The sequence below is a fragment of the Neoarius graeffei genome, chromosome 10 (assembly GCF_027579695.1).
Source record: "Neoarius graeffei isolate fNeoGra1 chromosome 10, fNeoGra1.pri, whole genome shotgun sequence".
Lineage (NCBI taxonomy): Eukaryota > Metazoa > Chordata > Actinopteri > Siluriformes > Ariidae > Neoarius > Neoarius graeffei.
In genome coordinates, this window is record NC_083578.1 from 91,993,331 (window position 1) to 92,007,598 (window position 14,268).

Genomic DNA, 14,268 nt, shown 5'->3' on the forward strand with positions numbered 1-14,268 from the left:
TGTCATCTGTTCGGGCCAGCTTCAAGGTAGCTAAACTGATAGCAAGCTGTGGAAAGTCGTTCAGTGATGAGGAGTTTATCAAGAAGTGTTTGAATGCCGTCACGGAGGAGGTGTGTCCGGACAAGAAAGATGCCCTGAACGCAGTGAGTCTGTCCACATCTACAGTCACCAGGCGAATTGAAGAAATGGGACGTAATGCACATGTCCAGCTGAAAGAGAAAGCTAAAGATTGAGTGTTTTGCATTGGCAATGGATGAGAGCAATGACGTGCAGGACACAGCACAACTGCTGATTTTTATTCGGGGAGTTAGTTCAAATTTTGAAGTGTCCGAGGAGCTGGCAGCTCTACAAAGTCTCACAGATACTACGACAGGAGAGGATATTTTTTGTAAAGTACGTCAAACGATGGAAGAGTTGGATTTAGACTGGTCTATGCTGGCTAGCATCACAACGGACGGTGCTCTGAGTATGATTGGTGCGTCGAGGGGGCTAGTGGGGCGCATAAAAAGCGAAATGCAGGGACGAGGTCTCCCCCCCCCACACTACAAGCCCACTGCCTGATTCACCAGCAAGCACTGTGCTGCAAAGTTCTGAAGTGGGAATCTGTCATGAAGGTGGTTGTGTCCTGCATAAACTTCATCAGAGCAAACGGACTTAAACACAGGCAGTTCCAAGCTTTTCTCTCCGAGCTGGAGTCTGCCCATGGAGACGTGCTTTACCACACTGAAGTCCGATGGTTAAGCCAGGGCAGAGTTTTGAAGCGTTTTTACGACTCGTTACCCGAAATCAACGCCTTTCTCCTGACAAAGGGAAAAACTGTCCCAGAGCTGATCGACGCAGGATGGAAATGGGACCTCACGTTTTTAACAGATGTGACAGAAAATTTAAACGACTTCAATTTACAGCTGCAGGGCAAGGGAAAATTAATCAGTGACATGTATTCCCACGTCAAAGCATTTGAGGTTAAACTGGCGCTGCTTGTTGGACAAGTGCAAAAACAAGACTTCACCAATCTCCCTGCTACTCGAAGCCTCTCAGCTGAGAAGCCAGCGGTCCCGTTCCCAACCGAGAAGTGCAAGGACGCACTGAAAACGCTGAGGGCGGAGTTCAGTGTGCGGTTCCGTGAGCTTCATGACCACGTTAAAGAAATTCGCATATTCCAGAACCCATTTGCTGCCGACATTAATGACACCCTGCCTTCTCTTCAATTTGAACTGGCTGAGTTGCAGACCTGTGATGTGCCGAAAGACGCATTCAACCCCAGCTGTCTCATAGAGTACTATGCTCCCCTCCCAAACGAGACCTACCCCAACATAAGAAAGCATGCAATGAAGATGTCCACAGTTTTTGGGAGCACATATATCTGTGAGCAAACTTTTTCTCGCATGAAGCTGATAAAAAATTCGATGAGATCAAGACTCTCAGATCAACACCTGCATCAGTCTCTGAGGCTGGCTGTAACTGAGATAGAACCTGCCATCGATCTCCTCACCAGTCAGAAGCAAGCCCACAGCTCACACTGATATGGTAAGCCTGCTGATTTCAATAACTATGAATATGAAAAAATGTCAGTATAGTAATGCTCTTTTTATAGGAAACATGTTTATTGACCAGTGATGTCACAGAGAAAATGAGACTGCAGCATGTCATCTGCTGATGGGCTGCTTGTGTTTTTTATCTGCCATTCCTGAAGGGCCTGCATGCTTCCAGCACCACCCTGAAGTGGGGAGGAGAGATTGTGGTTGACCGCTCCCACCCTGGAGCCAGGATCCTCATCGTCACAGCACAAAAACCTCATCTAAGGGTCATGTAAATACAAAATCAGATCACCTTATATACCTGTTTATTACAATTATTCTGTATTAATGTTATTTCACTGTAGCTTTAGTAAACACATATTCCTGTGTAGACAAATGACTTCACTATTGTTATCTCACCTTTACTTTACTCTGTACATACAAAGTCAGCTCACCTAGATAAGACTACTTCACCTGATTTTTACTATTATTCTGTATTAATATTATTTCACTACCCGTAAAGACAAAATACCTACCAATTGTTAACTCACCTGTACCTGTTACAACATCACATCACCTCATTGTTACCTGGCATCAGCTTGTGTTTTTATTTTCTATAAATAAAAGGAGTATCTGTGGTACTTCAAATAAACACAGGAAGACTTTTTATTACTTTTTTCGCAAACCAGCAGGTGGTGCCAAGGCCAAGCGAAGTGCAGCTGCAGCAAATGATCATTATAATCTCCACAATAATACTGGTTGTCACTTTGGTCCATATCATTTCCTGTTATAGACTGACCCCGGCCCCCCATCACAGAAAGGAAAGTTGATGTGGCCCCCACCGAAAAAAGTTTGGGGACCCCTGCTCTATCGTATGCCTTCTCCAGGTCTACAAACACACAATGTAGCTTTCTCTGGCCTTCCCTGTACTTCTCCATTAACATTCTTAAAGCAAAAATCACATCCGACGTGCTCTTCCTTGGCATAAACCCGTACTGCTGTTCACAGATTGCTACCTCTCTTCTCAATCTCGCCTCCAATACCCTTTCCCATAACTTCATGGTGCGGCTCATCAGTTTTATTCCTCTGTAATTACTGCAGCTCTGTACATCTCCCTTATTCTTGTATATTGGGACTAGCGCACTCTTTCTCCATTCATTTGGCATTTTTTCATTCTCTAGGATCTCATTAAACAATCTCGTTAGGAACTCCACAGCCATCTCACCCAAACATCTCCAAGCCTCAGTTGGGATAGCATCTGGTCCGACTGCTTTCCCAGTCTTCATTCTTTTCATGGCTGCCCTCACCTCATCCTTACTAACCAACTCTGCTTCCTGATTTGCTGTCTCCAATGAATCTGACCTTTTCTCTCTTGGATTCTCCTCATTTAATAAATCCTCAAAGTACTCTTTCCACCTTCTTAATACATTCTCTTTGTTTGTCAGCACATTTCCATTTCCATCACTCTTACCTGCTGTACATCCCTCACTTCCCTGTTTCTCTGCCTAGCTAGTCTGTACAGGTCTTTCTCTCCTTCTTTGGTCTCCAGTCTTTTGTGCAACTCCTGGTATGCATCTGCTTTCGCCTTCGCTACCACTCTTTTTGCCTTCTTTCTTGTCTCTCTGTATAACCGCCTGCTTTCCTCATCTCTCTGATCGTCCCAATTCTTCTTTGCTAGCCTCTTCTCTTTTATAATTTTCTGCACTTCTTTGTCCCACCACCATGTCTCCTTGTCTTCCTTCCTCCTTCCCGATGACCACCCTAGCACCTTCCTTGCTGCCTCTGTTACTAGTACAGCAGTAGTATTCCAATCTTCTGTCAGACTTCCATGACCACTCAATGCTCGTCTCATTTCTTCCCTAAACTCCTTCTGATGTTCAACCTCTTTTAGTTTCCACCACTTAATCTTCGGCTCCACTATTTCACACTTCCTCTTTTTCACTTTCAGGCTCATCCTGCACACGACCACTTGATGTTGTCTAGCTACACTCTCCCCTGCCATCACTTTACAGTCTCCAATCTCCTTCAGGTTACCCCTTCTGCAGAGTATGTAGTCCACCTGTGTAGATCTTCCTCCACGCTTAAACGTCACCCTGTGCTGCTCTTTCTTCTTGAAGTATGTATTGACTATTGCCAAATTCATCCTCTTTGAAAAATCAACCACCATTTGCCCTTCCACATTTCTCTCTCTTACACCATATCTGCCCATCACGTCCTCATCTCCTCTGTTTCCCTCGCCAACATGTCTGTTGAAATCTGCTCCTATCAGCACGTGCTCCTCCCTCGGTATACTTTCTACCACTTCATCCATCTTTTCCCAGAAAGACTCTTTCTCTTCATTCTCACATCCAACCTGTGGGGCGTACGCACACACAACATTGATTACCACTCCTTGAATCTCCAACGTCATGCCTATCACTCTATCTGACACCCTCTTCACATCAATCACACTGTTGACCAACTCTCCCCTCAAAACAATACCAACACCATTTTTCTTTCCATCCACTCCATAATAAAACAACTTGCATCCATCTCCAGTGTTCTTGGCCGTGTTTCCTTTCCACCTCGTCTCCTGCACACACAAAATGTCCAACTTCCTTCTTTCCATCATACCTGCTAACTCTCTCACTCTGCCAGTCAGTGTTCCCACATTCAGTGTTCCTACCCTCCTTCCCGTCCATCTTTCACGCTCTCTCCTAACACGCCTCCCCCTTCTCTTTCTCCGTTTTGGCGCAACAGTAGCACACTTTCCACCGGCACCCTGTTGACCAACAGTACTGGAGGCGGTCGTTGTTAACCCGGGCCCGACCGATCCAGTATGGTATTTCTCTTTTCATTCTGCATGTTAGATTTGGCACAGTTTTACGCCGGATGCCCTTCCTGATGCAACCCTCTCCAATTTATCCGGGCTTGGGATCGGCACCAAGAGTACGCTTATGCACCCCCAGTGGCTGGATTAAATGAGGTTAGTAAATAATTGTCAGAAATCTGTCATTGTGAGTGTTTGTAAATTAAACTAACCAACAATAAAATCTCAACAGTTTTGTACTCAAATAATAAACTCATCAACGTTTGGAAACTGTTTAAGGGTTTTATTTAACATGCTATCAGTTTCATCCGCTCACAGATTGTGTTCTCATTTTTGGACCAGATTTACACACGGACTAATGCGCCATCTGCCGGCAGGAAACGGAAGTGCACAAAACTTTTGAAATGGCTCCTTTATTTCAGCAAACGTTCAGAAAACAGAAGAAATATGATTTGTCTTTTAAGTGTTTGATCCTAAACTCTGAAGTGTATTTACCATAAAGGATTTCCTCACACATTTCTCTGTAACTATTATAATACATTATAAGTAATACATTATAGTTCAATACATAATTAGTATTTATATCTTTATATATATTTTTTACGGGCGGCACGGTGGTGTAGTGGTTAGCGCTGTCGCCTCACAGCAAGAAGGTCCGGGTTCGAGCCCCGTGGCCGGCGAGGGTCTTTCTGTGCGGAGTTTGCATGTTCTCCCCGTGTCCGCGTGGGTTTCCTCCGGGTGCTCCGGTTTCCCCCACAGTCCAAAGACATGCAGGTTAGGTTAACTGGTGACTCTAAATTGAGCGTAGGTGTGAATGTGAGTGTGAATGGTTGTCTGTGTCTATGTGTCAGCCCTGTGATGACCTGGCGACTTGTCCAGGGTGAACCCCGCCTTTCGCCCGTAGTCAGCTGGGATAGGATCCAGCTCGCCTGCAACCCTGTAGAACAGGATAAAGCGGCTACAGATAATGAGATGAGATTTTTTTTTTTACTTCTCTTTTCAGTTTTTATTTATATTTCTGTATTCACATTTTTCTCCAAAGCAATGTAAAAGTGAGTCAAAATGCAATCCTGCTGAGACGTTTATGTAATCATAAACTTTTTTATTTAATGCATTTCATACAGAAAAGGCAACAAAAAGTGCTTTACAAAAAAGGCACTTTTTTACCTCAACAAAGACCCCAGAAAAATACTCCACCTCATTTTGTTTAGCTTAATTTTGGCCCCTACGCTGTAAAAAATATTTTCTGAAAATATTTAAGGTAAAGAGAAACTGACAGCACAGTTACTGGTAAATTTAAATATTGTAACTACACACTATGCAGTAATAATGAAACTGGGCAATCTGCTGTAAACCTTACAGTTTGTTTTAATTTACAGTAAAATTTTCAGTTTCTTGTATCAACATTTTCTTTAATGTTACTGTGACACTCATGGCTCCTGGGAAATGAGGACCTGGGAGACAGACTTGTGACAACACAAGGTACATTTTATTTCGCTTCACTGACACTTTTCAGTGACTTTATTTTAATTTAAGTGCACACACACACACACACACACACACACACACACACACACACACACACACACACACACAGCGCTAGTGCTCAGGTTTCTCTCTTTCTCTGGATATTGGCTTCTCTGCAAGTACACAAAATCACACACATTAAATAAATTGCCGGTAACCCAACACAGGTGAGACTCATTACGTGTTACCTGCTGGTTCTACCTGCCTTCTCTCCTTCCCCAGCTGGCGCTCGATCACGCCCCCGCTGCCACATAACCCCCACCACCCAACTCGGGCTAGGGAGCTGTCCGGCCTGCAGCTGACTCCCACCCTGGTGGGAGAGGTAATCCACCACCACCATCTGCACTCCTGGCCTGTGGAGCACCTCAAACTTAAACAGCTGAAGTGACATGAGTGACCCTCATGTTGGCATCTTTCATTCGGTGGAGCCACTGGAGCAGGGTGCGATTAGAACAAAGAATGAATAGGCAGGACCAAAGAATAAGGACCACCCACTTGATGACCAGGCACTTCTTCTCTGTCATGCTATAACTGCTCTCCCGCACCGAGAACTTGCAGCTGATGTACAGCACGGGCGTTCCTCTTTCTCCACCACCTGGGACAAAATGGCCCCCAGCCCTCTGTCCAATGCATCAATCTGCAAGACAAAAGGTAAAGAAAAATCAGATTAATGCAACAGCAGAACCCCATACAAAACTACTTTATCCTGAGTGAAAGCCTGTTCATACGGCTCTGTCCATTGGACCGGATCTGGTGCCCCCTTTTTCATGAGGTCAGTCAGCAGGCTGGTGTCATCCGAAAAAATTAGATACAAACCTCCTGTGATAGCCAGCCAGCCCCAGGAACTGCCTCACCCACTTTCTGGTCTTGGCTCTTGGGCATGCCCAATCGCTGCAGTCTTATCAATTTGGGGACACACCTGCCCATGACCCAAGTGGAAGCCCAGATACTGCATTTCCACCTGCCCAATTGCACATTTCCTTGGGTTTGCTGTGAGTCCCACTCATTTCAACAATCTTAGGACCACCCTCAGATGTAGCAAATGCTGTTGCCAATCATGACTGTCAATGATGATGTCATCTAAATAGGCAGCAGGATATGCACAATATGGGTGAAGGATTCTGTACATGATGTTGCTAGGGCTCCAAACAACCCAAATGGAAGAGTGACAAACTGGTGTAACCTAAATCAAGTGGAAAAGGCCATTTTCTCTCAGGACACTGGAGTAAAGGGAATCTGCCAATATCCCTTAGTCAAATCCGGTGTCAAATAAAAGCGAGCTGTACCTAACTAGTCATCAGAGCAGTTCATCAAGGTGGGGCATTGGATATGTCTTAAATGCATTGACACTGCATTGACCACTGGGCTGTTCCAATCTCTGTGGGCCTCCTCAATTATCCCCATGTCAACCATAGCCCCGAGTTAAATTCCGAACCACATTTTTTTTGTGTGTGCGTTAAGGTAAGCGGCATGGGCAGCTGCATAAAACCACACCTGGAGGTGTCTCGATGTGATGCTCTATGAGATTAGTGCAACCAAGTAGAAGCAAGAACACCTCAGAAAATTCCTCCAGTAACCTGTGCTCTCTGAGATGGCGAGAGGTGGTCTCCACAGGGGACCAGGGTGAATTGGGCCACACTTTTTGGACTTACTTCCAGTTCCAGCTCCTCCCTGCTGTCTGCTGTCATCAAAGTCATAGGAACCTCCTCTCTCCATGGTTTTAGGAGACTGAGGTGGTATACTTGAAGCGTTCCACCTCTGTTTGCCTTGTCAGCTGTCCATCATTAGCGATGATGACTGCTTCATTAGGATGTGCAGAAATGCAGATGGCCCATGAGATCCGTACCAGAGTGACAGAGTTACCTGCAGCAGCAGCAGCACAAATGGCCTGGCCAAGCCACCATGGAATGTCTGACCTCATGAGGTCTCGCATACTATTCTCCTCTACTAACGAAGCACCTTGCACAATGAGGCAAGAAACACGATGTTGTGCCCCCATCGTGTTGTCTTTCTGGACCTCCAGACCTGATGTCAAGTGGTGCACAAAAGTCAAGTCAAGTCAAGTTTGTTTGTAAAACACTTTTAACAATAGACATTGTCCCAAAGCGGCTTTACAGAATCTGAATGACCCGAGACATGAGCCAAAAGTGCAACAGACTTGATGGGTATGGAAGTTGCCCCACAGTGACAACTGATTTGCCGAGTGATGCCATCCATTGGCCATTTGAGTGGCTCTTCCGCATGCCATCTGGTGGTGTGCCATTGACCCTGTTGGGTTCATCTGCCACAGTGCACTGAAAAGCGCCCTGCTGCCAGCACCTTATTGGTGATGTACTATTTAACCCATAGCTGGAACCCAGGGAGGTGCTACCACTCCAGGTCAGAGCAGACCTGGGAGCAATGGTGATTAAGAGGTAACCCCACTTTCCATTTGTCTACCCTCATAGTCAACATCTCCATTTCGCTGTGTGACCTCAAAGAATCTTTGCCACTTTGCAAGTAATTTAGAGCTTGATGTGGGTAGTAAAATGAGTATTTTGTCTCCTGGTGCAAACTTCTTTAGCCAAGCCCTTCTAGTGTACAGCCAAGATTGTCATTCTTGTGCCTGTAGCAAATTCTTGTGGGTTAAGTGACTCAGTGTGTAGAGTTTTGCTCCCAATTTTCCCTAATGACATTTAAGACACCATGAGGCTTGCGACCATACAATAATTAAAATTGGGAGAACCCTGTGGAGGCTTGCTGGACCTCTCATACTGCAAATAATTCCCAATTATTTGTATAGTTTGCAAAGGGTGCATGACATAAAAGCCATGCCTTGGTTAGTCAGGATCTCTTTTGGATCCAAAAGCCACAGGGTCAGATGGGGTGCCTGCATGGTTACTGAAAAGGTTTGATGAAGAACTTGTGCCTGTTATTCATATCATCTGTGCTAGCATCCAGCAGTGTTTAATATCCAACTTTTTATAAGCATGCCTTGGTAAGTCCGGTGCCAAAAGTAAGCAATCCTGGTGACATTAATAATGATTATTAGACAAATTTCTGTGTTGCCACAAATTGCAAAAGTGTCAGAAAGGTTCCAGCTCAACTTGAATAAAGATGACTTTAAAATTACTAAAAATCAACATGCCTTTACTCAAGATAGATCAACTGTTATGGCTCTCGCCTGTGTCACACAGGACTGGTATAATGCTATGAATTTTGGTAGTAAGACAGAAGGTGTGCATACTGCATTTGTGGATCTTTGTAAAGCACTTGATTTCATTGATCATGCCATCTTGTTGACCAAGCTTGCCACCATAGAAGTTAGTAGAAGTTTTTGGAAATTGACTCAGAAATGGACTCAGAAATGGACTCATTTTGTCAGGAAGAACACTGCAGGTGAAGCTACCTGGAGCAATGTCTAAATTAGCTCAAATAATTGCTGGTGTTCCACAAGGTGGAGTTAGATCTCCTACACTCTTCAATGTTTATGTTAATGACATTGAGGAAGCCATTCCGAGTGACCTGGTTACAACATGCAAATATGTGTCAGGGACACATGTCCGCCCGGGGGCATTTTGAGTTATTGACAGATTCAGAAAGTACAGTTTCTAAGCTTTCCAATGATGCCTTCCATGTGGAGATCTGACAATATTTGAAGAATGTGTGGCCTTTTGAAAGTGTATACTTCTTAAAACAGAAAAGGGAGAAAATCGCCCTCAAAGTTTTCCATCTCAGCTACTCTGGGTGCAGGGCGGGCACATAATGGTGCTCATCAGACCCGGCGCCAGACACGGACTGACGGACGGGCCTTGAATTGCTTGGGGGGGGCACACATTTTATACGCCAAGCCAGGGCAACACAACTGTTTCTAGCAACCCAGGAGAGCAGCACAGACGTGACGAGTTAAATATTCTAAGAAACCTATAAAGCAACCAAAACAACTTTCCAAAATGTATCAAACATTGCTCAGCATATTAAAAGTTTTTTTTTTTTTTTTTTGCTCCGCTGGCCTCACAACGCACAAAGCTGATTTCGGGTATCTACCGGAAGATGTCGTGATATGATCCCGTCCAGCAATAAAATGTGATTGGCTGAGACAGCTGCTGATTTACCCAGATACCATTTGAAGAAAAAATGCGATTGGTCGGTTGGTTCATTCCATGACATTAACCCATTGGTTCCCAAGAAATATTGGTCCACGTTTATAGCAATGATCCAGAAATTATTACTAGTGTTTCTGTACTCACGGATAATAATGAATGAACCGATCAGCCGATTTCGAATAGTTTCAATACATTTTAAATTGAGCACATTTTTTTTTATTATTGTTATACTGAAAAACTTTGACTTGTAGTTTACGGTTTTTTTTTTTTGAGGGGGGAAAAAAAAACAAAGAAGAAGAAGCTGTGACGGGCTCCTATCAGGCCAAGTGCGGTCACTCGCCGGCCACTTTCAGGCATCTTTTTCGGATTAGTGAGACCAGACCCTCTGAACATGAATGGGGAGATATCAATACTGGACTCTGTGAAAACTAACGGTCGCGAAGAGCATATGATTGAAATCGCCATGAAAAGCTGATTATACTTGAGTGTTAGGTTGGTTCTCATGACTCAGAAAAAGCTTTAAAATCCACTTTTCTCGTGGATTATTTTGACACTGCGCAGGCGCAGTACTTCTATAACGGCAGGAGAGGGACAGCGGAGCACGAAGCTGCAAGATGATTGGAAAGCTGTTGGTTCAGATCGACATATGATTGGTTGTTGGCAGCGGAACAGGCGGGATATTTGCAGACCCGTACTGCTGTCAGAGACGGTTGATTAGAATGTTTGCTGCCGTTACGAACTGTCCCCATTCATTTCTATGGATGATTTCTTCAGTGACCTGTCTCCTATGAAAAAAAGTCTCTGCTCTGGGTTCCAGCAGGGCGGGCCCACATGAGTCTCAGGGCGGGCACGGCCCCCTAAGGCCCGCCCATGGCAACGGGCCTGGTGCTCATCTGCATGACATTAAGGAAAGCCCTACCCCCTACGAGCTAGCACGATGCTACTTTCATGTAAACAAAGATCACCACGTCAATTTTCCTTCCATGCAAAGTATGCCCAACACAATTATGAAGTATAAAAATAAGTCCTAAAGTATACTTTAACGTTTTGTGGTTGAAAAATTACTCACACCGTAAGAAAGAAAGATAGCACGATGATGACACAACTAACACAACACTAGTTTCATGTAAAGCCTCGGTCACAACCGGCCGTACAGTACGCGCTCCTACGGCCGGTCTACACGCAAAAACGCAAGAAACACACGGAGGGTGTGCATGAAACGCACGAGAGCGCGCGTGTGATGTGCTGATTTTCGAGCCGCAGACCGGTGTTCTTGGATTTGTCCTACCAAGCCTACTGCGCATGCACAGAACACATGACGTCATATCTTGGAATTTGGACCGAGTTTTGTCCTACCGATCAGCTGGGCTGATAGAAAATTGGTGAGTATTTCATGCATTTGTAATGCGTAATGTAGGCATATTTGCAATTCAGAAACGTATAAAATACAGTATTTATAAACAAACAAAACGATGCCCTGTCATAACTTTGACTGCACAGTGCCCACTGCGTGACAGAATTAGCAAGTTCTCATATGGCCCTTTTCCACTACCCTTTTTCAGCTCGCTTCAGCTCACTTCAGCCCGACACGGCTCGCGTTTCGACTACCAAAAAACAGCACGACTCAGCTCGCTTCAGCCCTGCTTAGCCCCTAAAACTCGCACCGTTTTGGAGTGGGGCTGAAGCGAGCCAAACCGTGCCGAGTGAGGCTGGGGGCATGAGCAGACACTCCCCTGTGCACTGATTGGTGAGGAGGAGTGTCCTCACATGCCCACACACGCCCCGCGAGCACGCTGGGATCTGTAAACACCGTAAACCCGGAAGAAGAATAATTACGAATTACGAGAATTTCTGAAGCCTTATGCGCCTCGCCTCATCTATATGCTCTTGCCAGCATCTGTTGGCGTTGTCGGTGACAACAAGCCACAGCACCAAGACCAGCAACACTAACGACTCCATGTCCTCCATGTTTATTGTTTACTATTCGGGTCGTGAGACTACCGCTTAAAAGCTCACTGATGTCACTGTTTGCGCTGCTTAACGACATCACCTGACGTCCACCCACTTTCGCTAACTCCACCCAATGTGTCCACCCACTTCCAGCCAGCACGGTTCAGCGCGGTTGTAGTCGAAATGCAACTCCAACAGCCCCGCTCAGCTCGACTCAGCACGGCACGGCTCAGCCCGACTCAGCCGCGTTTGTAGTGGAAAAGCGGCAATACAGACCGTTTTATTATTCAAAACAAGTCATTACAAATTATTTGACTCAGCCAAAGACTCGACCAATACGCACAAAACATAAAAATCGTCAAATGCGTGAAATACTCACCGATTTTCTATCAGCCCAGCTGATCGGTAGGACAAAACTCGGTCCAAATTCCAAGATATGACGTCATGTGTTCTGCACATGTGCAGTAGGCTTGGTAGGACAAATCCAAGAGGTAGGATAACTTTACAGAACACCGGCCGCAGAGGTTCTTTGTCATGTCAAACAAACTCTACGGGCGCTTACGGTTTTTTCAGGTTGCAAGACAAACTTACGGCCAACGCGCGTCTTTCTCCGTGAACAAAAAAAAAAAACTGCAGCGATTTGGGAAACGCCAAAAATCACACGGCCAAAAAATCATACGTCCGGTTGTGACCTAGGCTTAACCAAACCACAACACTCTCCGTTACATGCAAAAATAACCACACAGCCTTAGATTAATAAACTCACCCCATCAGAAAGAGAAACGGCGCCTTGCACACACCAATGCCTCCGATGGAATGTAATCCTAGAACGGTCCGTGTATCATCCGATCATTCAAGTATTCCATTCAATCTGGAAAACGAGGTTGCGGGTTTTTTTGCTAGAAATGGTGATCTCCGATGTAAATACCGTGTGTCTGTTTGCTTCGTGGTGTTTCAGCTCCTCTGCGCTCTGTTTAGCTTCCTCATTCCATAGTGAAATTACTTCTTCTTCTTCTTCTTTTGATTAATGGCAGATCACAATGTACTTGTATACCGCCACCTACTGCACAGGAATGTGTGAAATGATCAGGTCAAATCCATTTGGGCGAGAAAAAAATATATATATATATATATTCCTAAATTCTTTCTATGAGCTTTGTATCATTAAGGTATGACATAAGGGCTTTAATTCTTCCTACTTGTATACCTTCTTCCTTAAGAATGGTATTAATGTCTCCATCTTCACCCTCTTTTTCTGTCCATGTTTCTCTCTGGACATTGCACTTCCTACAGTGGAAAAGAACATGCTCCACATCTTCCTTTACCTGGCACTCTACACAGAGCTCATCAGTTTTCCCTAATACATGTAATGTGGCATTGAGACTAGTGTGTCCCAACCTTAATCTTGTGTATATCACTTCTTCTCTTCTGCCAAGTCCTATATATGTAATTCTTTTACCCCCAATCTGACGCTGTACATTGAAGTATTGTCTACCCTTTGTTCCTGTCTCCCATTCTTCTTGCTATCTCTTCATGATCTCTGTTTTTATAATGGATTTAGCTTCCCCTCTTCCTAAAGGAATATAAATATCAGTGCACACACGATCTAAAGCTTTCTTAGCAGTTTTATCTGCTATCTCATTGCCCTTAAGGCCAATGTGAGCTGGGACCCAGCAGAAGCTGACAGCAAGTCCAAGGTTTCTCAAATGAGCTAGAAGGTGTTTCATCTCAATGATTAAATCATCTTTTGTTGAGTTACCTGAGGAAAAGCTTTGTAATACAGATAATGAGTCAGTACATATGACTGATTTGAGGGGTTTGACTTCCTCGATCCATCTTAAGGCAGTAATTATTCCAGTTAGTTCAATAGTGTAGATTGATAAAAAGTTACTCAATTTATATCCATATGTCTTATTCAGTTCTGGTATGTAAAGTCCTATACTACATTGGCCATCCTGAATGTTTTTAGAGCCATCAGTAAATATTTGCAGATGTTCCTGGAAGGAAGAAGACAAATAGTTTTTGCAATATATTGCAAAAGTGTGATCATTTGGGTGTTCTTTCTTTTCTGTAAGAAGTGCAATACTGACATCAGGTGTAGGGAGGATCCATGGAGGGACACTACTAATAGCCATTGCAGCACTAAACCCCCAGCTGTTTAGCCCGCATAGTCTTACAGCCTGTTTAATATTCCATCCAAACCCCTTATATTCTTTACAATACTCCCAACAATCATTGAGCACTGTCATAGCTGGATTGTCAGCACTACCCTGCAATCTGATCCAGTATGTCAAGGCAAGTTTCATAAAGCGCAGGTTAAGAGGGGATTCCTCTGATTCCACCAAAAGAGCACTTGTAGGAGTTGTTTTAATAGCTCCCA

The 14,268-nt window shown here is 44.4% G+C and overlaps 1 long non-coding RNA gene across 1 annotated transcript; it reads right to left on the minus strand.

Annotated features, from left to right (window-relative positions):
- Window positions 1-1,182: 1,182 nt before the first annotated feature.
- LOC132892665 (uncharacterized) lies at window positions 1,183-12,882 on the minus strand. The gene is made up of 3 exons (XR_009655475.1): window positions 12,655-12,882; window positions 6,042-6,490; window positions 1,183-1,798 (listed from the first exon to the last, which is right to left on the minus strand). It is a non-coding gene; the product is annotated as an uncharacterized LOC132892665 (long non-coding RNA).
- Between the last annotated feature and the right edge of the window lie 1,386 nt (window positions 12,883-14,268).